At 42.8% G+C, this 24,954-nt stretch overlaps 1 protein-coding gene across 8 annotated transcripts in view; it reads left to right on the top strand.

The window, feature by feature from the left end:
* Positions 1 to 24,954, top strand: part of APBB2 (amyloid beta precursor protein binding family B member 2) — a 193,092-nt gene that overhangs the window by 45,673 nt on the left and 122,465 nt on the right. For 6 of the 8 annotated variants that reach the window (XM_064449328.1, XM_064449327.1, XM_064449331.1 and 3 more), the window contains one exon: positions 18,164 to 18,260. The gene's annotated coding sequence lies outside the window, so the exon portion shown is untranslated. The remainder of the gene's footprint in view (positions 1 to 18,163; positions 18,261 to 24,954) is intronic. The other 2 variants (XM_064449329.1, XM_064449332.1) reach the window with 1 other exon arrangement.

The raw sequence follows: 24,954 nt of genomic DNA, 5'->3' as shown, positions 1-24,954 counted from the left end.
GTGCCCCTGCAGCCTGTGGAGGTTAACGGTGGAGCAGATGTCCACCTGCAGCCTGTGGAGGGCCCCACACTGGAGCAGGTGGCTGTGCCTGAAGGAGGCTGTGACCCCATGGGAAGCCCACACTGTAGCAGGCTCCTGGCAGGACCTGTGGATTCCATGGAGAGAGGAGCCCACGCTGGAGCAGATTTGCTGGCAGGACTTGTGACCCTGTGGGGGACCCACGCTGGAGCAGGCTGTTCCTGAAGGACTGTGCCCCGTGGAAGGTGACTCATGCTGGAGCGGTTCATAGAGGACTGTCTCCTGTGGGAAGGACCCCACACTGGAGCAGTGGAAGAGAGCAAGGAGGAACAAGTGGTAGACGCAATGTGCGATGGGCTGACTGCAAACCCTGTTCCCCGGCCCCCTGTACTGCTAGGGAGGGAGGAGGTTGAGAAATCGGCAGTGAAGTTACGCCCAGGAAGAAGGTGGGGGAAAGTGTTTTTTAGATTTGGTTTTATTTCTCATTAACTTACTCTGATTTGATTGGTAATAAATGAAACGAATCTTCCCAAGTCAAGCCTGTTTTGCCCACAATGGTAACTGGTGAGTGATCTTCTCGTCTTTATCTCAACCCACAAGCCTTTTGTTGTATTTTCTCTCCCCTGTCTAGCTGAGGAGGGGAGTGATGGTGTGGCTTTGGTGGGCACCTGGTGTTCAGCCAGGGTCAACCCCCCGCAGTAACGTGGTTTTGGAAAAAATCATGCTAATTTGAAGGAGAAGAGGATTGTTGTCTTAAAAGGTATCTCTTCAGAAGTCTTTTTGTCCATTTTAGTGTCAGCATTGATCTGTCCCAAAATTAGGGAAGCGAGGGATGGTTTGTGGTTTGTTGGGGCTTTTTTTTGAGAAACATAAGCAGTTACAAATAAGCTATCAGAATATACATGGCAGAATTGAAATTACTTCAAAGTATTCTTTACCAAGAGGGAAGTGGGTGTGACACTGACAAGGAAACATTGTCCCTCGTCTGGAAGGGTTGGTGTCTGTTGCACCCAGGACAGGGGGAATGTGCCAGATGACTCAGATAACAATTATTTCCTCTCTTGAGGTCTGTTTTATTTCTTAGAATCATAGAATGGTTTGGGTTGGAGGGGGCATTAAAGATCATCTAGTTCCAATACCCCTGCCAAGAGGTTGGACAAAGCCCCATCTAACCTGGCCTTGAACACTTCCAGGGACGGGACATCCACAGCTTCTCTGGACAACCTGTTCCAGTGCCTCACCACTCTCATAGTGAAGAATTTCTTCCTTATATCTAATAAAAATCTACCCTCTTTCAGTTTAAAGCCATTACCCCTTGGCCTATCACTACATGCCCATGTAAACAGTCCCTCTCCAACTTTCTTGTAGACCTCCTTTAGGTACTCGAAGGCAGCTATAAGGTCTCCATGGAGCCTTTTCTTCTCCAGGCTGAACCACCCCAATGCTCTCAGCCTGTCTTCATAGGAGAGGTGCACCAGCCCTCTGATCATTTTTGTGGTCTTCATCTGGACCTGCTCCAACAGGTCTATGTTCTTCTTATGTTGGGGGCCCCAGAGTAGTCTAGGTTGGGTCTCACCAGAGTAGAGGGGCAGAATCACCCCCCTCAGACTGCTGGCCATGCTTCTTTTGATGCAGCCCAGGACACGGTTGGCCTTCTGGGCTGCAAGTGCACATTGCTGGGTCATATTGAACTTCTCATCAACCAACACCCCCAAGTCCTTCTCCTCAGGGCTTCTCTCAATCCGTTCTCTGCCCAGCCTGTATTTGTGCTTGGGATTGCCCTGACCCATGTGCAGGACCTTGCACTTGGCCTAGTTGAACTTCATGAAGTTTGCACAGGCCCACTTCTCAAGCCTGTCAGGGTCCTTCTGGAAGGCATCCCTTCCCTCCAGTGTGTTGACTATACCACACAGCTTGGTATCGGCAAACTTGCTGAGGGTGCACTCAATCCCACTGACCCTGTCACTGACAAAGATGTTAGAATGCTGGTCCCAATACCAACCCCTGAGGAACACTTCCCCACTTCGACTTTGAGCCGTTGACAGCAACTTTTTGAGTGCAACCATCCAGCTGATTCCTTATCTGCCGAGTAGTCCATCTGTCAAATCCATGGCTCTCCAGTTTGGAGATAAGGATGTTGTGCAGGACAATGTCAAATGCTTTGCGCAAGTCCAGGTAGATGATGTCAGTTGCTCTTCCCTTACCCACCAATGCTGTAACCCCATTGTAGAAGGCCACCAAATTTGCCAGGCGTTATTTGGCCTTGGTGAAGCCATGTTGGTTGTCACCAGTCACCTCCTTATTTTCTATATGCCTTAGCATAGTTTCCAGGAGAATCTGGTCCATGATCTTGCCAGGCACAGAAGTGAGACCAACTGGCCGCTAGTTCCCTGGGTCTTCCTTTTTTCCCTTTTTAAAAACTGGAGTTATGTTTCTGCTTTTCTAGTCAGTGAGAGCTTCACTGGACTACCACAGCTTCTCAAATATTATGGATAGAGTCTTAGCAACTTCATCTGCCAGTTCCTTCACGACCTGTGGAGGCACCTCATCAGGCCTCATGGACTTGTTCACCTTCAGGTTGCTTAGATGGTCCTGAACCTGATCTTCTACAGTGGGTGGTTCTTCATTCTCCCAGTCCCTGCCTTTTCCTTCTGTGACTTGGGTGGTGTAACTTGAGCACTAGCTGACAACTTTTTTGCCTCAAGTACTTCAGCTTTCTCCATATTCTGGGTAACCAGATTTCCCATTTCCTTCCAGAGAGGACCCACATCGTCCCTAGCCGTCCTTTTATCACTGATGTACCTTAAAAGCTTTTCTTGTTGCCCTTGACATCCCTGGCCAGATTTCATTCTCTCAGGGCTTTAGCTTTCCTAACCTGAACTCTGGCTTCCTGGACGGATTTCTGTGTATTCCTCCCAGGCTACCTGTCCTTGCTTCCACCATCTGTAGGTTTCCTTTTTGTGTTTGAGTTTGTCCAGGAGCTCCTTTTCATCCATGCAGGCTTCCTGGTGTTTTTGCCTAACTTTCTCCTTTTTGGGATGCATCGCTACTGAGCTTGGAGGAGGTGACCCTTGAATATTAACCAGCTTTCTTGGGCCCCTCTTCCCTCCAGGGCTTTATCCCATGGTACGCTACCAAGCAGATTCCTGAAGAGACCAAAGTCTGCTCTCCTGAAGTCCAGGGTGGTGAGCTTGATGTGTGCCCTCCTCAGTGCCCTAAGGATCTTGAACTCTACTGTTCCATGGTGCCATCATAATAGAAATCTTTGCTTGGCTTGCACAAAGCACAGTCATTTCCTGGTTATCTGGATTCACAGAATTAACCCAGTTAAGGGTTTTTTGGGCTTTACAGGATTTTTGAAAGCCGCCTTGTGAAAAAGGTGGCAACTGCTAGTGGGTTTTTAACTGTTCTCCTCTTCCTTATCACTGGTTTCTTATACAGAAGTTGGAGGAGAAGCTGCTGCTGCTTTTTGGTCTGTCAAACCGCTGGAAGTGCCTCTTTGGGTTGTGTGTCCAATCTTCATTAGGTGTGAGGTAGACTACCCTGTTCGCAGCTAATGAAGTGCCGTAGTAAAATAATTTCTTCTTGCCATAACTTAGCTACCCCACAGCATTAGATCTGAAAGCTGGTTTTGCTGACTGTACCAGCCGGATGAGGTTTATGTTAAATTTAAACATAAATAGTCATGTGCCTGTATGAAGACCAACAAAGAAGGGATGTTGTTTGAAATCTAGTGGTCTGCTGCCAGTCAGTGACCATTGTGAATACAGGTATCCCTAACTAGGACCTTATCTTCTAGAGCAGTATTTCATTGAGTATGGTGAATTTTTAAAAGTATTGTGTATTTTCTGCTAGTTTGATACAGTGATCCTGCAAAAAGGTGAGCAGCAAAGCTTGTCTCTTAAGAATACTTGCTGAATGGCAATAGCTGGGTTTTTTAATATTCCTCTGTGTTAAGGTTTAAACATACAGCAGTATGCTTGTGCTATACTGATTATGGATTTAATTTTTTTGTAACTAGAAATAGATTTGATTTTTTCTACTTCCTTTAGCAGAATATACTTAGGTGAGTTTACAAGCTGACCGCTAGAAGTACAGGCAGAACCAGGATTAATTGGAAAGATGATCGGTAATAAACACCCCAGGAGATCAGGTGGCAGATGACAACTGGCATGAGTGCACTGGGAATTTTAAGGTGTCTTCTCAAATCAGGTTTTCAGGCACATACATGTCTTGGCATATTGTATGCAAGGTGTGTGGTGGTTGTTAAAAATTTGTTTAATGATTGATTTCTCTAAAGATTTGATAAAGACTTGGCTAAATGTAGATGTAATTGAAAAGGAATATAAAAACCCACTGGTGTTAATTACAGAAAGAGGGTGCAAAACTGTAGCCCCACTGATTTAACTGGAAAAAGGTTTTGTCTGATTACTGCTGTGAACAAGGACTCAGAAGCATTCTCCATTGATTTAAGATCATGCCTAAATTATTGTGACTGAAAGTACCTTTGCCTTTAGCACTGTTGTCTCCCTTAGGAAGGGATGCGCAAGGCTTCCCTGGTTCCTGTTACATTTTCTAAACTTCAGCTGCCTTTGAACTATAGTGTTGGTGGTTTTTCAAGCTCTACCTTTACTTTTGCTTTAATACTAATGCGACTATTGCATAAACTGTTTGACTTGCAGGAGCACTGATACCTTTTTATCAAGCAATATTTCTGACCAGTATACAGGGTCTTTCATGATGTTTCTCTAAGTGAAACCCCGTTGCTGCTTGTTATGCTCCACCTCCTGCATCTGCTGAAGCTCCCAGGGCTTCTGGGCATTGCCCAGCCTGGCTGATGTTTCTGACAAATGATCTCTTTAAAAATGCTTGTTACTGTGGGTAGCGTATGCCAGATGCTTCTAGATCCTTCGGGGGTGTGGTGCTTTTGCTTGACCGATGTTGGGGCCACCCTCCCCTCCTTTCCCTTGTGGCAAGGAGTGAGCAGGGCTGTCCCTGTGTCAGCTATTTCATCCTCCTGCTGGACCTTCTGAGAAGGTGGAGGACCTATTTGTGCTGAAATTAGAGCAGGCTCCCATCTGAAATTTTTCACATTTTTCAAGCCCCTGTATGGATTTCTGTAAATTTCAGGTATAACCTCATTCTCTCCCACCCCCACCCCCACCCCCCCCCCGCCATTTTTAAGCAACACTGAAAACATGGAATGAGCAGGATAAGAGCTGAGCACAGTGCTGAGGTTACATGTGTCGTCTGAGTCATTAGTGCTGACGGTGCTTCTGGCCTGTTCCATGTGCCAGATGTGACTTCTTTAATGAAGTTTAAAGATGTGGTGAAAGATTATAGTCATGGTTTCACATCACTTTAGACTGTGCCAAAATGAATGTTTTAAAAGCTGTTGCTGACAGTAACTGCTAAATGATGTCTGCCCATCATTTTCAAGCTATTACACATCTTCCTCCCCCTTGGCACCCTTGTAGCCCCCTGTCCAAGCTGATCAATTTGAGGGCCCAGCTGAAAACTAAGCCCTCAAAGAAGAGCTATCCTTTTGACAGTGTTGCTGTGGTGAGGCGCTGAGCCAGCCTAAAGGCCAACTGCCTCTGAAAGGGACAGTTGGCTTAAATCAGTGTAGATGTAAAACTGTACCGTTACATGAAGCATTTCACTCTGGTGGCTGTGAAACAACTTTGACTTTTATTTTCTATAGCTGAATGTACATGAAATAATTCCTTAAGCTGAGGTGAGCGCTACCTGTTCATACTTAATAGTTTAACCTGTTGAGTCAAGACTCTGTATTCTATTTAAGTTCTGCCTGCACGAAGTTAAAGACGATTCCAGCTCTTGTTTGTGCATGTGTAAGGTTTATACTGAGCTTAATAGCAATACTGCCTTTCACTGTTGCTTTTGACTATGGGAATAAGTTGTTTTTAAATGAAGACTCCGAGTTGGCTGGCCTTGCAGGCATCTGAAATGTGTGCCTGTGTCCATCCACATACATACTTATACATGTGTATATGCACATACACACATCTCTAACAGGAAGGCTTGGAGCCACTGGTTCTCCCTCAGTAGCTCAGAGGACAGCCAGATTCCTAGGTGGGTAAAGTGGAAACAATGGGAATTCCTCTTGGCTTCTGTGGAGTTCAGCTGAGGTGGTCGGTGCTCACTTCTCATACTGCTCTCTAGCAGCTTCTGGCACCACTTAGGTTTTGAAGGGTCTGGTAGAGAGTTTTAATGTTTTGACTTTCAGGTGGTTCCACAGCAGTCATCTGTGTTCAACCTTGATGTGACTGGTTGGTGATTTTGTTACTGGCGCTGGAACCTGTTAGAGTGCAAATGCAGAGTTACAATATCTCTTGGAGGTGGCGTGTGTGAGGAAAAATACTTGTAAGCTTCAAAAGGGTTTTGAGTTTTGTTTTTCGATTGTGGCACAGACCTTAATCTAGGTTCAGTGAAATTAGTGGCTAAATTCCCACTCATTTACTGGAGGCTTCCTTGAGACCTCTCCATCAGTACTTCAGTTCAGTTTGTTCTATTACATGCTTTGCTTCTTGTTGAGATAATCTTCTTTTTAGTTTTTAATTTCATATACTTTGCATCCTTTGTCATAGGTTAGCCAGAAAGGATCAATACACAGACAGCTCCAGACCTTTACTGTCCAAGCCAGCATCGCTCTTGTGCTTTTAGTCATTATCAGTACTCATTTAAGAAGCAGTCAAGCCCCACCATCTCTGTTGAGGTTACTTCCCCCCCCCCCCCCCCCCCCGTATTGATTACCTTAACTATTTTGAGTAAATTTGACTGCCTGTGGCTACTGCTGACCCTAGATTCCTGCAGTACCTCCAAGCAAAATGCTAAACATTGCTGGCATTCTTGGTACAGCTCAAGTGGGAGTGTAGGGAATTCAGGGGCACAAGGACAAAGTACTGCAGTGCATATCCAGGACTATCTTTTATTTTGGGGATGAAAAGTCTTATTCTGTGTTAAACTAAATTTGGGACTGCGTCACTGAGCGATGAGACCCCTCTCACTGTGGGTATGTGTGACGTCACTTGGTTTCTTACTGGTGTGGATGGTTCTGATGAGTTGGAAAAAATTCAGTGTACTGGGGGGAAAAAAATTCAGTGTAATTCTCTGGAATCGAGGCCTTAGTTAAAACAAGGGATTGGCAGGAGGTTTTAATTCATAGCCAGAAATGATAGGGATATAAGTGAGCTAGGGTGAGGGAATGTTATTAGGGTGAATTTTGTTGCTTCCTTTTGGAGTGTCTGGTAATAGCTGCTGTCAGGTCTGTTCTGGGATGGTATTTCCTGTGTTTTAATGAAAGTGGTTGTAGCAATGTACAGGGTGTTTTACTGAAGACTTGGCAATATTGCAGCAACATATTAATTTCTGTAGTTTGACTTTTTGGTATTGACATGAAGTGTAAATATAACCATTTGGCAGTGTGATTAAGTATATGTGACGCACTGTAGGAAAATTTCCTTTCAATTTGAAAGTAGAAGTGCTGAGTGCAGTCCTGAGAATGTAGTTCTTTGGACATGGTGTTTTGTCTACGATTGTCGGAAAGGGTTTTTCAAATTAATTAAGAATATGCTTGTGTGTTGCAGGATAGAATATGGCTAAATTTAGGGGAATAAACTATAGGATGGTTAAGGAAAGTTTGTATAACTCTAAGGCAAAGATGTAGTCAATGCTGTTCTGAAGTCAGAGGTCATACTAAGAACAATGGGAAGTCCATGCAGGAAGCAAATGTATGATACAAGAGTAACATCTCTGGCATGTAAGTTCCAAATTTCCTGTCATCTGACAGCCATCCTTGGAGTTTGCTCTTTAGGTAGTGGTTCTCGTGACCTTTCTGTAGCTGATGATTTTGTATCTATCATCTTAATTTGTCTTCTGTGGAAAGCCTAATTTTTCCTGTTCCTAGAATAGTTAGTCAGATCTCTTCTACCAGTGGCCTCAAGTTGGTTTAAAAAAAGAAAAAAACCAACAACAAACCACAAGAAACACCAAAAGATACTAAAAGTCTATGGATTAGGTAAGAGGTTTTGGCCTCATAGCAGATTCTATGACACAGTAGGAGGATGTATGCTTGTTTTTGAAGATGATCAGAAAATTAATCTCATTCTTTTCATCAGGTTATTGCACCATTAATAGATCTCCCTATCAGGTAGGAATTGAGAAAATACTGCCTAGCACTAGAACTGCATTCTTAAGTAAAAAAAATTGATCTAAATGTCTTTCAGTGAGAATTGTGAGGCCACAGCTGCCGTATTTTTCATCTGCTTTACTTCCTTAAGAAACCGTGATTCACTAGATGGTGAGTCAGCTAGCCAGCAAAGATGATTAATAAAGAAATAAGCTAAATAAGGATATTTTATTATTATTATTATTATTATTAGCCACTGGCTATTCTGAGCAAGAACTACTCCAAGTACTCGCTGACCCTGTTTTGTTTAAAAAAAACCCAAAAACCTAACCAAAACAACTTGAACGCCAACAGTTGTTATATTTGAGGTGATGGATGGGACAGTTCTGATAGTGGTTCTGCCTTAATTCTACTAAGCACATATGTAATGATCTATTCCAAACCTTTCATACACTTGCATAAGATCTTTTAGTGTGGGGAAAAAAATGTGCTGTAATATTTTCTAACTTTATTCCTTCCTCCCCCACTCTACAAACCAGAATGACAGAGGCTTGTAATGTAGAGGAGATGATCCATTTTTACAGCTAAGCACCTATTGTGCAAAAAGTTTTTAATATGTTGTCGTGGTGTGCAGAATCAGTAAGCTTTCTTTTAGTACACATTGCCTAAGTTAAAGGTCCTTCATTGTCTTTTAGCTGGCTTTGAATCCAAAATTATGAGGTCTTGTAACAGCATCATTAAAATTGATTGTGACTAAAACTGGAGAGAAACTTGAGCCTTTCATTCTGCCTTTTTATTACTGCACTCATTTTAAGCACGCAGTCTGAGTTTTGCCTGAGCTTTTGCTGAATTGCCTGAATGCAATTTGGTCTCCTGCTGGACAAATTTTCTTATATAAATTTTCTTGTTTCATACTATTTCTTTTACATTATTTTCATATATACAGCACAGATGTGAGATAAAGACACCCTTCTAATGGCATAATAAACCTGCAGAGTGAGTGGATGCCTAGGCTAATGTGAAAGCTTCCTGGAGGCCAGCAGTGCTGGCAGAGAGGTTGGCTGAGCAGGATGCTGAAAGGCAGAGTGCCAGAGAAGCCAAGTTGGCATTGCTGAGTGCCTTGTCCCATGATGCCATAAACTCTAGGCCTTGCCCTGGCATGGTGGATATCAAGGATGCTCCAAGATGGAGCACCCTGTTGTGTGTAGCATAAGACAGAAAGTACTGGCGAATATTGAGAGGTTGGGGAGGATTATACAGTGATAATAGTACTCCAGAATAGGAATGAATAACTGAAGTCAGTTACTGGGAGAGTTTGTACTTAGAGCATAGGTGATAATGCCTTTTTATGACCTTTGGAAGAAGGGGCAGGCAACTCAGGAGGATTAAAAGGATGTCATGAGGTTATGCAGGGAGAAAATTAGAAAGGCCAAAGCCCAACTAGCACTTAATCTGGCTACTGCAATAAAAGACAATAAAATTTTTTTCTATAAATACATTGGCAGCCAAAGGAGGGCTAAGGAGAATCTCCATCCTTTATTGGATGCCGGGGGGAAATGTAGTGACAAAGGCTGAGGAAAAGGCTTACTTAATGCCTTCTTTGCCTCAGTCTTTTATAGTAAGACCAGTTGTTCTCCGGGTACGAAGCCCCTGAGCTGGAAGACAGAGTTGGGGAGCAGAATGAAGCCCCCATAATCCAAGTGGAAATGGTTAGTGACCTGCTACACTGCTTAGACACACACAGGTCTATGGAGCTGGATGGGATCCACCCAAGGTACTGAGGGAGCTGGCAGAAATGCTCACCAAGCCACTTTCAGTCCTTTACCAGCAGTCCTGGCTAACGGGAGGTCGCAGCTGACTGGTTAGCAAGTTTGACTCCTGTCTGTAAGAAGGGCCAGAAGGAGGATCCAGGGAACTACAGGCCTGTCAGTCTGACCTTGGTGCCAGGGAAGGTTATGGAGCAGATCAGCTTGAGTGCCATCATGCGGCGTGTACAGGACAACCAGGTGATCAGGCCCAGTCAGCATGGGTTTATGAAAGGCAGGTCCTACTTGACTAACCTGATCTCCTTCTATGATAAGGTGGCCTGCTTAGTGGATAAGAGAAAGGCTGTGGATGTTGTCTACCTAGATTTTAGTAAAGCCTTTGACACTGTCTCCCACAGCATTCTCCTGGAGAAACTGGCTGCTCCTGGCTTGGACAGGTATATTCTTTGCTGGCTAAAAAACTGGCTGGATAGCCAGGCCCAAAGAGCTGTGGTGAACAGAGTTAAATCCAGTTGGTGGCTGGCCACAAGTGGTGTTCCCCAGGGCTCAGTGTTGGGGCCAGCCTTGTTTAATATCTTTATCTATGATCTGGATGAGGGGATGAAGTGCACCCTCAGTAAGTTTGCAGATGACACCAAGTTGGGCGGGAGTGTAGGAAGGCTCTGCAGAGGGACCTGGACAGTCTGGATCGATGGGCCGAGGCCAGTTGTATGTGGTTGAACAAAGCCAAGTGCCGTGTCCTGCACTTTGGTCACAACAACCCCAAGCAATGCACCAGGCTTGAGGAGGAGTGGCTGGAGAGCTGCCTGGTGGAGAAGTACATGGGGGTGTTGTTTGAGAGGTGGCTGAAGATGAGCCAGCAGTGTGCCCAGGTGGCCAAGGCAGCCAACAGCATCCTGGCATGTATCAGGAATAGTGTGGCCAGCAGGAGTAGGGAAGTGATCGTGCCCCTGTACTCGGCACTGGTGAGGCCTCACCTTAAGTATTGTGTTCAGTTTTGGGCCCCTCAGTACGAGAAGGACATTGAGTTGCTGGAGCGTGTCCAGAGAAGGTCAACGAAGCTGGTGAAGGGTCTGGAGAGTAAGTCTTATGAGGAGTAACTGAGGAAACTGGGGTTATTTAACCTGGAGAAAAGGAGTCTGAGGGGAGACATATCGCTCTCTACAACTAATTGAGGTGAGGTGGGTGTTGGTCTCTTCTCCCAAGTTTACTAGTGATAGGACAAGAGGAAATGGTCTCAAGTTGTGCCAGGGGAGGTTTAGATTGGATATTAGGAAAATTTCTTCACCGAAAGGGTTGCCGGGCATTGGAACAGGCTGCCCAGGGAGGTGGTGGAGTCACCATGCCTGGAGGTATTGAAAAGAGGTGTAGATGTGTTGCTTAGGGCCATGGTTTAGTGGTGGACTTGGCAGTGCTAGGTGAACAGTTGGACTTGATGATCTTAAAAGTCTTTTTCTACCTAAACGATTCTATAATTCGAAAAAGGAGCTGACTCACAAATTCAAATTTTACTTTGGTTTTACAGTGCACTATTAATAATTTGTCTTCATTCAGGTAGGGTTACAAATTAAGGCTGAGTGTGGCTCCATATGAGTTTATCCTGTTTCATCTAATGCTCTGTGAAATTATTGTCTTAATGGTGGGAAAGTATATCTCTTGGGAAGTATGAACCTTGTTGAGAAAACAGTGTCTCTGGTTGTGGAGGTCTTGAATTGAGCAGGTGATATAATATTTTAACATCATCTTGTGAGAGGGTGCATTGCTTTTCTGTTTGTGTCCGTGTTTCTTCTGCAACGGCTCATCCTGTTCTGCTCTGTTTGACCTGTTAATGTATGTGCGGAACAGGAGGGGAGAGACTAACTAAAGAGCATGCTTGTGCCCTGAAGGGGGAAGGATGACTTAAGCTAAAATGCTGCCTCCATATCCCATGGGTATGATATGTGGTAGAGTGACTGGATCTCCTGCATTATTCATTGCCACTGGCTTCTGCTGTGACGTGGGTGTTTATCACATGAATAGTTGTGCTGTGGGTTGCTGCAGAAAAGGTGTGTGTGACCTGAATACTCATCACCCACAGGTCTTTCTCTGAGTGACAAATAAAACCTGGTCTCAAGTATGGTATGTCTGCTGAGAAGTCGAATCATTTGGAGATGTTTTTCTCTGACAGCTTGTGGTTGAGCATCCTTAGTTGCTTCTAATCCTCATGGTTGGTCTTTGTCATAGGTACCAGCATGAATTCCCAGGCTTTCAATTCCTTCCTTAGAATTTGATGCCTGTGTGAAAGTGAGTTTTATTCTTAACATGTATTTGGAAAATTGTTCAGCTAGCTAAGTTGCACCCCGCTGTGCTAAGATTTTTTTTTTGAGAGAAATTCCAGTCTGCTTTGTTTTCAAATATTGATTCAAGTTTCTTTTTTTTTGCCTCACTTTTAATTTTTTTAAATTCTTTTTAACTCAGCTGCTTGAGCATTTTCAAAGCACACTTGTTTTGCTGCTCAATTGCTTACAGCAAATTGTGTGTTGGGCTTTTGTGAGCTCTAAAGCTTGGGCCAGGAGGGATGAGCAAATGGAAAATATGGCTTGATTGACATCTGCTGAGGGGGAAAACATGCATCAGTAGTACTTGGACTGTGCTTGAAGAGTTGCTGTTGAGCGATATGTACCCTTATGTTGATTGTGTTGTGTTTGTGGTGTAATAACATAGAAACCGTGAGCCCTAGCCCAGATGTTTGCTGAGACTTTTTTGTAATAGCAGTTACATGTCTGGTTCTTGTTGCAAGTCATGATAGCAGTGATCCTGAAAGCTGGAGAGAAGGTGTGGGCTTAGGGGACAGAAAGGGGGGACACAAGGCTTAGTTGTGCTGCTGTAGAGATGCTCAGCACACTGCAGGTGGCCTGCCCCAAAGTATGGGAGATATGTTCAGGATGTTTCTGTGGTCTCCTCCTCTTCCATTGGCTTTTCCACATTGGATATATCTGTGCTGAGACCTAGAACCAGAACAGCTCCTTGCTCTGGCTGACTGGTTTACCCTTACGAAGCTCAATTACTCACCAGTGGAAATACCAGCTCCCTCAGGCTATAAGGGTAGAGTATTTCTATAAAAGTTTTACTGGTAGGATATTATGATTTATGGATAACTACAGAAGCAGAACACAAACTGAAGCGGGTTTTTTGGGTGCACAATCTGACAGGACCAGGTGAGCTGGAGCCAGTGCTGTGCAGTGGGAGAAGTCAGCCTCTCCGAGACTAAAGATAACTTCTGCTTCAGTGTCAACACAGCGCTTTGCTTTCTTCTGCTTTGGTGTCTGTGCAGCACAGCTCGGCAGGCAGTAAGGCTTGAGAAAAGCAGTAAGCCAGGCAGCCTGGTGTTTGGGAGCAGTCACAGGCAACATGGAGGTCTAAAAGATTTGAGGGCGATGCTGGGGAGGATTCGCTAAAACGAAATTTCAGATTTGGTCCAGACTGGCGTGAAAGGAAAGTTTCTTAGCTCTTCCCTTCCCACCCCCCCACCTCCTCTGTGCAAAACTTTAAAAAGAAAAACAAAAAACACCTTCCAATATCCACTTTGGAGATTTTTATTAAAAAGAATCACAGAAGTGAAGGGGGCAGACTTGGGTATCCAATATCATTCATAAATATCAAGATTTTCCCTCCTCACAGTCTCTTCTGTAGTGACCCCATGGTCAGCGCACGTTGTGGGGAGGCAGAAGACCCATGCCCCTGTTCCTTCTTGGCGCAGGAGGTCTCAACCAGTCTTCTGCGCTTTCTGGGAAGATGTCCAGAATGTGCTTTTTAACCTGGAAGGGGAAGAGTTGGGACCCTTCCTGCAAATAATGGATATCCAAATCCCTTCAGTTTTGAAAGTAGCATACAAAGAAAGGTAGATGCTAAAAATGTCAGGGAATTCTTGAGATGGTGACAGCAGCCTTCTACTCTGGCCCATCTTTAATGAGTCTTTCACCCATCATTATATTATGAGTCCTCCATGTCTGTCAGATTGAAGTGCAATTTGTTAATATATGTAGCGCGTGTTCCCTTTTTTTTTGGTGGCTAGAAAAACATAATTTGTGGTGAGTTGGTTGTGTGGGGTTTTTTTGTGGTGTTTTTTTTGTTTGTTTGTTTGTTTTTTTTCTCTTTTAAACTATTTCCAGACTAAGGCCCTGTGAAACTTCAGAACAAGACTCAGCACTTCTTTCTCCTTTCAGAAACAAACCCCAGCAGCCTGGGTTCTTGGGGTGGTGGCATGAGGCTTGCTTGGGAGGCTGTCTGATGGATTGGAGTTAGAGACTGGCAATGTGCTTTCTAGAAGGAAAGAGAAAAATTTGTACCTAAAATAGATGACCATGCTTTACTTATTAATTATTGATGTTATGCTGGATGACTTTTCTTCTATTTTTAAACTGAAGGAAGAGGTGGAAATTTTAATGGAGGGGTAGGTGGGATCCTGTAATTCCTGTTTAAAAGACAATTAAAAGCAGAGTCCCTGGTCTGATAATGTAAATACAGCATGCCTGCATGTCTGTGTGCCTAGAGAAAACTGCAGTATGATATCAAATTCTTATTGATATCAGTTCACTCATCTGTATATGATGAGTACTGTACATATGTAATATCCTCAACCTCATGCATAAGTACATAACTGTGCTTCCATTCTAAAAGCATAAGAACTGGGAAATCTATAGTTATTTTTCCCAGAGCAACTGAATCCCTGCTCACTTGCATGTTACTGATTTTACACCCACCCTGCCCCAACACAGGCAGGTTTGCAGGCTGTTAGCAATGTATAGGCATTACTATAAAGGATACAGGAGGAGTGCTCCAGAGTGATGTAATCCTTAATATTTGTGTCTCCTGATGCAAATATATGGCTGTATTTTCCTACGAAACAAGCTTTTGAGGTGAAGAAGTAGAAGACTACTGCTCTGCTTGGAGAGATGTGCCACCCCCAAGCCCAGGCTGGCTGCTCTCTGCTGGGGCCATCCGAGAAGTGGTTGCCCAGCGGGGAAGGGGGAAGAGTTGGTGAATGCTGTCATTTATTGGTGTCAGTTTTTAGGTGAAGTGGATTCAAAGCAGAGTAGCTCAGTTTAAGTCAGCAGAAACATCTGAGAACTTTGCTGGTGCAGGGTTGTTTTTTTTTTTTTTTTCTGATTTAAAGGTGAGAACAAAAATGCAATGCTATTGCCAAGGAGCGCACCATTTATCTAGTGTGTCTTTCAGGAGAAAACAGTTACTGAAGTATAAAACCTCTGTTGGTAATGAATGACTCCAGTTGACATTTGGTGATTGAAAACCTGCCTCTTTTACATTTAACCTAAACTTTAAAGTTCCTTTGCAAGAGCAAGGATGTTGGAAAGGAGAGCGATCAAACCTGCTAACCTTCTTAGCTCTTGGCAGGAAGCCACCAGGCACAAGCATAGGCTGCAGTGGAGCAGGAGGAAAAAAGCTGCAGTGATTCCTAGCTTGGTAAATTCTTGCTAAACCTCAAGAAAGTAGGTTTCGTCTGAGTCTGGACATCACAAATCCGATGTCTGTCTCTGTTTTGAAAGATGTACAAAAGTAAGTCTTGGTCTGGCATCTCAACAGGATTGAAAACTCCCAAGTTTTTTTCCCTGCTGGCTGGTGTTTTCTGTTTGGTTTTATTATTTCTAACTTAAATTCTCTGATGTGCCCAAGATCAGGTTGCACACTGGCACTTGTGAGATCACTTGTTTCTGAGGCTAGCTGAGGAGTGGATCACAGGTCGGTGTTCCATGGAAATTCAAGTAACCAGGAATATCTAATGCTACTTGAAGTACATGTAGCTATCACTCCACCTTTGCAAAAGAAGGAAATAAGGGCTATTTAATTTTTTTAACTTGCACCTAGTGTTACCTCAACCAGCAAGTAGTTTATTTCATTAATTTTAACAGTATGTTCCTACTTTGTCATCTGTGGGCGTTAAACATTCGCTAATTCACTTTCTAAGAAGGGTATCAGTGCCTGCATGCGATCTGCCTTCCAATTTACTGCTTTTAATAAAGTCCTAAATGAATTATTCCAGCTTGCATAGGTCTGGGAGACTGAGCTTACTGTACTGTTGGCTGTCTGAGCTTTTCTTTGAAATACTAAGATTTATAAGCAGGAAGAAAAAAAAAAATCCTGTCTTCATCCCTGAGTTGTTTTCAAGTCTGCCAATTTTCAAGGCAGGCAACACGGTAAAAATGTGGGTGGGGAGGCAGACATGTTCAGCAGGACGCAGAGAAAGGAAAGGACACTCAGGGTAGGGGAGTCTCAACTGGGAAATAAAAAATGGGTGTGCAGTAGCATGATTTCAGGAACTTGTCATCAGTATGGATATCCCTTTGGATCTGAGGTCAGATGTCTCTTGTTGGAACGTTGTTTTGCAATTTTCTATCTGCTGTTTTGTTGGAGAGCTTGGTCATTCCTACCTTTCAGACCTATATTTTGTATTTCAGGCTTTTCTCTGACCTCAGAATTGACGGCTGATCCCGTCTCAGTTTGGATTGAATAATTGTCTGGTTTCAGGCGTAAAATGCTTTTTCAGCTGTTGCCTATTTTAAAAATTGAATTAAGTACTGTTTCTGTTGCAGTTATGCTAAGCTTGGTTTAGAGCAAATTAGGTTTCATACATAGGATGAAGAGGGTTAATTATAAAAATGGCCAGGCCAGCACAGATGGATGTATCTGTACGTTTATCTTGGGAAGAAACCCCTTAAAATTAGTTGGAGAAAAGCCAGCATGTATGTCCAGTCTGTGGAGAAGTTTGGGGTCTCAACACCTAACCCAGGAAGTTTTGTTTATATAAAACCTGTGAATCTCAAATAGAAGGAAATTGCTAGTTTAGTTTCTTGGCTTCACAGGTATGAACACGTGTGCTTTCTTTCTCTACCTACACCCCCCCCGCCCCCCCAATACTAAAATCTGATCATCTGATACAAAAGTCCACAAAATGTGCCTGCCAAATTGGATTAGAATATTAGCTAATAAGCATTGTTCTGTTTTCTTTCTGCCCCCTTGAAGAGTTTTTTTTAAAGTGCAGTTTGACTATTGAAATTAAAATGAGTATATTTTCTTGATTTCTTCAAAAAGCTTTAGATTTTAAAATTATTTTTTCATCTGTCTTAAAAAGGACTTATTTTCAAGTTTCCAAATGACAAATATGATTTTTAACAAGGACATTTTTAGCTCTCTTAAATGATCTGTTCTGTCTCGGTACTTTCTAGGGTTTATAGTTCTTGGATTTCTGATAGACCAAGGACAGGAAAAAATGAATCCCTCTTTAAAAAGGAATATAATTTGGCTTGATTTAGCCTGGCTTTTGCTTTAACAAAGAAAGAGGGGTTTTTTATGGTCTACAGAAGATGAGATTTGTGTCTTTGGTTTTGCATATTTATTTTCTCCAGATGGGAGAACAAATATAAAGTTAAATAATACCTTGAATCCTAGAACATAGTTTGACTGACAGATCTGCTGCTGCTGCTGGAGTATCTTTTGATGGGGAGATAACCTCGCTTCTGTCACTATGTGGCAACAATCCCAGTATATTTCTCAGTACCAAACCCCATAGCATTAATGTAATCATTTACCAGGGGGTGGAACGTTGGGGAACGACTGTGATACAGCACACAGACTTTACAAAAATAAATTGTATACTTGATGTCTCCTGAACACAAGCATAATTGAAAAAATTAGTTTTTCTTTTATTTTCTAAATTAGGTTATGAACTTACTGTTTAGTGAGGACTTTTTGCTGCTTTTTTTCTGATTTGGGGCTCGTCTCTATCATCTAAATTAATTTTCTTCGTGATATTCAGTGTTTGCATGGGGCAAACCGCAGGTCTGTAGTGAATTTAAAGCATGCCTTGCAGCATGTCTCTTACATTCCCTAGCTGCTATAGGCTAACAGCAAGGGGCCTTGCAACATCTGCCTGGTTTGAGGAGATCCCTGTGCTGAAATATATGGATCCTCTGTTCTGCTTTTACTTCTCCTGCATGCACATTGTTCAGTGCAGATGGGTTTTAAGGATTTAAACTGAAGGTGGCTATTTGGGTTACTCAGTCATTTGTCATGCTTGTCTGGTTCCCAGGCTCCTGCTCCCACTGCTGCAGAGGGGGGCCGTGTGGGTTTCTTCTGCTAACCTGCACCTTTGCAAGCTCAGTACTTTTCACTAATCCCTCCTTGACTCTTCGTAAATGAAAACTCTAATATGTGGCTTGGTTTTGTTTTGCAGCTTGCCTGATTTCTGCAGCGACCTGAGGGGGTGCTGGTGCCCAGGACTCCGGGCCTTGGTGCTCTGGTACGTGCTTCCCACCAGCGAGCTGGGGAGAGTAAGTAATGCACTCCATGTCCAGGGTTCCTCTGGGGTGGGAGAGCTCTTTCTGCACTTTTGTTGTCCCATGTCTCAAACACTGAAGTCTCAGATTTCTCCCAGCACAGAGACTGGAGGTACCTGTATTTCTATGCAGTATTTACATTGTTTATCATGATGTTTATTAACAAAGATGCTCCAGCTCTTCCACTACTCCAGCAAGAGCAGTTCTTGGTTTATCCATTCTTGCAGATTAGCTGTATTTGTGTGACAAAACACTTAAACTTGCACTACCACCTCATGTGAGAAAAGGCTGTACCCAACAGAGGTGTTTCATAGTAGTGCTGTTCCTCTGTGGTGTCAGTAATACTATCTGTTAGTTGGATTTCAGCATTCTGTGCAGCAGAAGTGCAGTCTCCTGCAGTGTGTTCAGGTGGTTCTGGGTGGGTCTTGAGTGGAAGGGTGGACCACAGCAGCAGCTGTTTTGTGGCACCAGGGCCATCCATGTGGAGGGATTATCTGGTGGCACACTCCCCAGCAGCCTCTGGTGCTGTGCCTTTCCCTTCTCATGTGACCTTACAGGCTGGGGATGTACTTCCCAGTACCTGGCAAGCCATGGGGCTGATTCTCATCTTCCGAAATATGAGATGTGAGAGATCTGGCATTTTCTACCCACAAAGAAAGCACTGTTAGCTGGAAGGCTTGGGCTAAGCATGTCTATAGGTTTGCCTGCACCATGCAAGCAGTTGTACTGGCAGAGCCCTGCGGAGAAACTGCACCATTTTGCTGCCAGAGGCAGGAAGTTTTTCTATCAGGATTGCTGGACCACATTCCTGAAATACAGCAGCACTCTTATGGGCTTTTGTTGATGTGATTCCTACAAGGGTGTTATTTTGTATGGTCCTAACTGTTGGAGGTGAGCTGGCAGAGGCTTCAGGTGTGAGCCAGCCTTGTAGCCACTGAGCAAATCTTATGCATGCCTCAAGTTCTTGCTTTACTTGTGGGGTGCACAGCTGCAAACTCTTATCCTGTAAGTTTCCTCTTCAGCTGGTTGGTTAAAATGTAGAGAGGAGGTAAATGCTAGTACCTAGCTGAGACATTGATTTAGAAAATGATCTTTCATGCTGCATGTTACTTTTCCCAGAGAATTCTGTATTTACAAGGGACTTCTCATCCTGAAGAATTTCAGAGGTTTTATGGTTTGTTCCTCTCCTCTGGATAAAGCCACACTCGGGTGAGACAATATATTTCTTATTAAAGCAAATTTCTTATTAATGCAAAGGCACAAAGAGAACAATGGGACTCCAGCAAGGGCTAGTCTCATGTTGGTATGTAGTTGCATAAGACACGAGTGTTTTAGCCAGTGCAGTAAGATGGCTCTTAAGAGCTTATGTAAGGGTTCAGGGTTAGTCTTGCTCTTCATGCTTTTCATGTATGTTAATCAAGCAGACTCAGTGGTCTGTGATACACAGGAGGCTGGGCTAAGGACGCAACTTTTCTTTCAGAATTGTTTTTCTTTAGTGTCTGTACTGACTTGACAAACCTCAATTCTTACATCGGAACCGAGCAGTATTCTACTAAAACATGGAGTTGCCATTCAGATTATTAATTTGTGTCATATACTAGGTCATTCTCGTGTCTTTTTTCTCTTGTTCTTTTTTTTTGTTGTTTTCTCTTGGTCCTTTCCTTTTCACTTGAAGAGCCGTTACGTCTGCTTGCTGTCATGACTGATTTTATGTATCCATAAGGGAGTCTCATAATTTCGCTTAAATATGATTCCAGTCTTTTCCCTGGGGAAGAAGCTATTGGGTTGAGGACCTTCACTTTAATAGGACCAGTCACCTACTTCATCTTACTCGTCTTTGCAGCCATGTCCAGTTCCCCAAAGGCCTGTCCGCCAGAGCATCTTCAGGTGAATTGCTCACTGCGTGATGCTTGACTGGCCTCTCTTGCTGTCAGGAAGCACTCTGCCAGGGCATTGCGCAGCCATTGGCCTGGCTTTAGCTAGGTGTCTTGCAGGCAGCTTTGTGAGACCATCCCTGCTAATCTTTAATCAGCAGACTGCTTTGATGCCAAGCTGAGGGGAGCAGTGCTTCAGCCATTGTTTAATGAAATTGAAATGCCTCACCCCAGCTGCTCAGGGAGGAACAGGCTTGCTGGACCCTAGCTTTTCGAATGAAAAGGAATGGTTACTCATTTTATGATAACTGTGGGTTTTGGAGGTAATGGAATTGGTGTGGGCTCAACTACCTGAGCAGCTATTGCTGCTTTTCAGTCTCTCAGCAAGCCTTGCAGACAGGGCGTGGGTGTCATGCTCACAGTGGAGCTGGTGCTCACCACATCATCTCAGAGACCACAGATGCAGTAGCGTAGACTAACTATTTTCCAGATGTCACTGGATTAACACCTATATGTTTAACGTATCTACAGAATACACTTTAAAGGTGGAAGTCCCTGCCAAGAACAAAATCTGTGTGGACACAGCAATAGCTCAGATTGTCCTTCAGGCCTTGTCAGCATCATCTTCCATGCCCCAGTGGGATCTATGCTGCTAATAACAAGAGAGTTCAGTTTCACAGCTGTTCCAGTAGTTCTGTTGAGACAGTCATTTCTGTAGTGTTTGTGCCTCTCTGTTAGGGGTTGAACCAGAACCAACGAAATGTCTCACAGAGTAGCAGAAAATCTATGGTTGCTCTGACCTCAGGGTGTGCTTGTATTGGTGACCCCTCTTTAGTTAAAGAGTTTCTTATTACGAGTAATTTCAAACTGTTGGCTACAAAGCAATGAGTTGGCTGAACGTGAACTTCAGGTCCAAGTGTGGCCCAAAAGACAGGTATTGTGTGATGCTTTGTAGGGAGCCTTTAGGAGGTGAGTTTAATTGGTCCCATTTTAATTGACCTTGATTCAGCCTGTTTTGGTGCTGAATTCATATGAGATCATTTATAGTACTTGTTGCTTGGCAAAGATGGTTGCAGTGTCTCCAAGGTAGCTCCCCAGTAGTGTGCTGCAAAGCCTTCTCTGTGGCTCGGCAGAGGCTATCAGAGAGTTCCTGCTGTGTTATCTTCACTTACCACTGGAGAGAATAGCTGCTTGTTTGTGGAAGATATTATTCACAAAATGAGGCTAATTCTCTGGTGCCTGACTTGTTTAATAATAATAGGATTAATAGGATGTGAAGGAAACCCTGGGGGAAATTCTCAAATTGCAGCAGGTGAATGGAATCGCCTATGCTTCTGCTCCCAGTGTTGTCATCGTTCATCATCAGCTTTTGCTACTGGTAACAGCAGTAGAAGATGTAGTACTGGGTAGCGTAGGACGTGGTTCAGCCTTTTTTACTACTTTAGTATATCATACTTTCAAAAAGAAATAAATTTCTTGCTATATTGATAGCAATTGTCCTTGTAAACCAAGGACACAGCTCTTGCCTTGGGGGAGGGTATTGTGGAAAGGAGAGACCTGAAAAGAACTAAATGAATCTTAGCTGGTTGTTTGTCTTGAGCTCATAGTTTATTGTCCCCAGACTCATCTTATTTGTAAAAAAAAAAAAAAAAAAAAAAAAAGAAAAAAAGGAAAATGGTACCATGAAGTAGAAATTAACAGTATTTTAGAAAATGTTAAATAAAATTGCTTTTTTAATGGAGCATTGCAATATTTAATGTGATTCTTTATGGCCTAGTTAGGATTAGGAAGCATCAGCGACAACATGAAACTATTCTGATTATTCTGACAGATGTTTAATTATTTAAAAAATTGGGTTTTCCTAAGAATAAGTTCTTCCATCAAGAAAGGTTGAACTCTTATTGTTCATTATCTGCAGTTATCACATATCTTGACTGGTGACTCAGTTAATGAGTTTTTCTTTTTGGGTGCTGAGAATACTTTCCACTGCATTGTTGCAGAAAAACATGGCACGTGGCATGTCAGCTTAGGAACAATTTATGCTGTATTGCAGCAGTTGTCAATACAATATGGGTTGTGAATGGAGAGGGAAGGTGGTACCCAGGAATATGCTTATATTGTTCTAAATGCATGTCATCGTTATCTTTGAGGAAGGAATCAAAGAGCCCAATGGGAGCCTGTCTCACAGCTGCTCTTCTCTTGTTTGTGCAAGTTATTTTAGTGACTGACACTAGTACAAAACTGGATGCAGATGCAGGGTGGGTCTTGTCCGTACATCATTCAGCATCCAAAAAGTCTGACCTTCAGTTTATTTTTCCTTCATATCCCTGTGGGTTAAAAAACAAAATGAAAAAAAAACCCACAGGGCTGAATTGTTTTCTTGTCAGAAATGTAAACGAGTTGCTTGCTTCCTACAAACAAGACTCTAGTCCTTTTTTTAGTTCAGCAGCAAAAGAAATGTACCGTTTATGATGCTAGAGATGTAGCTGTTGTCCAGTTTATGGCAAATTGAGACATTCAGACATGTGCTTGGTAACTGCACCTAGAAAAAAGCGTTTTTAAGGAAAAAAAACAGTGGTAGTAGAAATTAAAACCCTGACTCATACCTCAGAAATAGTTCATCTGCTTTCAGTTATTCCTGGTTTTGACTGCTTCAGAGAAGTAAGAAGGCCAAGAAATTGTGCAGAAGGCAGAGTGAAAAATCTGTTCACAAGGTTTCTTCCAAATTCTATTAAATGAAAGCAATCTTATCCTTTTGAAAATTGGTACCCCAAATCATGGGTTTTGGGGACTTTGAACTTTCTTGTTATTCACTAACAATGCACTTACACAATCCTGCTAGATTTTTGTCCAGAGGTGGTTATTTAACCTCTCAGTGAATTCCACACATGCGCGCGCGCGCGCGCACACACACACACACACACACACACACACACACACACAAAATCACATCAAAGTATGTCCCTTTCAGATGCTTACCCTCATCATATTACACAATTAATAACTTTTAAGATGGGTTTGTTAAATGATTTTATCCCCTTTTGGAAGGCTGTTCTTGGACCACCTTTCTCTGATGTTCGGTATGTTCTAATTTCCAGCCTAAATTTAGTAATGACTGCTTTACATGCACTCGTTTCTTGTGCCAACATTACACTTTAAAGTCTTTGTTGCTTTTCTCAGCCTTTGTTTTGCTGTAAGCCAAACCCTTAATATCCTTGTACAAGACAGAAATCTGGTACCTTAATTATCTTCGTTTCCTGTGTTTTCCATTAATCCCTGGTGTGTGGGGGACCAGATGCTACTGGCTGTTTCAGATGAAGTCTGGGCATTACCTTGCATGATGGTGTCAGTGTTTTCCTAGCTCTGCAGGAAAGGCTGTAACCAGAAAAGGTATTTGCCTTCCCCCATGCATGCATCACACTGGAAGCTCAGAGCAGGTCAGCACCCTGCTCATGTAGCTGGGTCTCTTTCTTCCATCACATCCAACCATTTGCATCACAGCCCAACACTGACAGCAGAATTTTTTTTAGTGATCCTCTGAAAGAATGACCTAGTGCTTTGTGTTACTTCATTACATTTCTATCATGTTCCTTCTCAGCATCCAGTTTTCCTTTTGGTGATTCCATCTTTCTTCTTGCAGCAGAGCATCCAAATTTTGTGTCACCAGCAGATTTCACTAACACCTGTTGTGACAAAATTATTAATAATAATATAAATTCAATTTCCTTTCATCCTCTGATATCTTCCAGTCTTTTGGTTAATTTGTATTTTCCCTCTCCTCCTAATGTGTGAAAAGGAGAAGTTCCCAGTTTGCTTCCACTGAACCATTTATTTGGACCTTTCTTTGTGTTTCCTCTTGTTAACTCCTCTGAGCTAAACAATTTGTACTTCCCTCAGTGCATCAAAGCTCCTGTACAATAGCTTTGATAATTGTTCCCTAAGTTTTTCTTGTTTTATGGTCTCTGAAAAATACTTGAAGATACTTGGGCTTGTCTGGGCTGCTGAAATTTGTATATTGTGTCTGAGAGAATAATCAAGCACAGGGGAAGCCTGTGTTAGCATCTTACAGCCTTACATTGCCACATGTAAAACAACATTTTGTTAAAGTAACAGTTTGCTTCAGTGTTGTTCCTATGCTGTGAATTGTAAATTGTATTTTAGCTGGTTGTCCAATGGTCAGGAAGCAGTTATACAGGCACACACACACAAAAAACATAAATATATACAAAGCATTATATATTTATATATAAAGCATGTGTTTACATAATGAATGTATATTATATATACACTTTTATACATAAAATTATAGGGTAATTTTTTCAGAAGAATCTCTACCTTGAAGTTTCAAAACACAACCCGCACTACGTTTTTTACTACATCTGCTACCGCCAGGTCCCCAAGGAGCAGCAACAGCTAATGCTGTGACTGTTGCATTGCAGACTGGGGGTATAATGCACTTGGGTTAAATAAAAATAGGAAACTCTGATGACAGGAGGAATGAGTAATAAGACATGAACAGAAGTGTTGTGATTTTTGTTTTTGGTATTTTGCTTTCAAGATGGAAAGAGTGGAGGCTGCTTGGGACAGCGATAAGGAAAGTCGCAGAAGGTATCTGCTGGTGGCGGAACAACTGTTCCAGAAGGAGCTGTTTAAAAAAATATCAGTGCAAGTTTTTTTCTTTTATTGCTTTACAACTCTTCTTCTGTCCTCACACCCTGAAAACCAGCTGACCTCAGCTTTATCTTATGCTCAGCTTGTCTTTTGAGGGCTTTCTAGTAACCATGGGAGTTAGAAACAGCCTTGGCTTGAATCAT

The sequence above is a fragment of the Phalacrocorax carbo genome, chromosome 4 (genome assembly GCF_963921805.1).
Source record: "Phalacrocorax carbo chromosome 4, bPhaCar2.1, whole genome shotgun sequence".
In the NCBI taxonomy this organism is placed as follows: Eukaryota; Metazoa; Chordata; class Aves; order Suliformes; family Phalacrocoracidae; genus Phalacrocorax; species Phalacrocorax carbo.
Note: the sequence above shows the minus strand (reverse complement) of the source record. Positions and strands in the feature narration are given on the sequence as shown.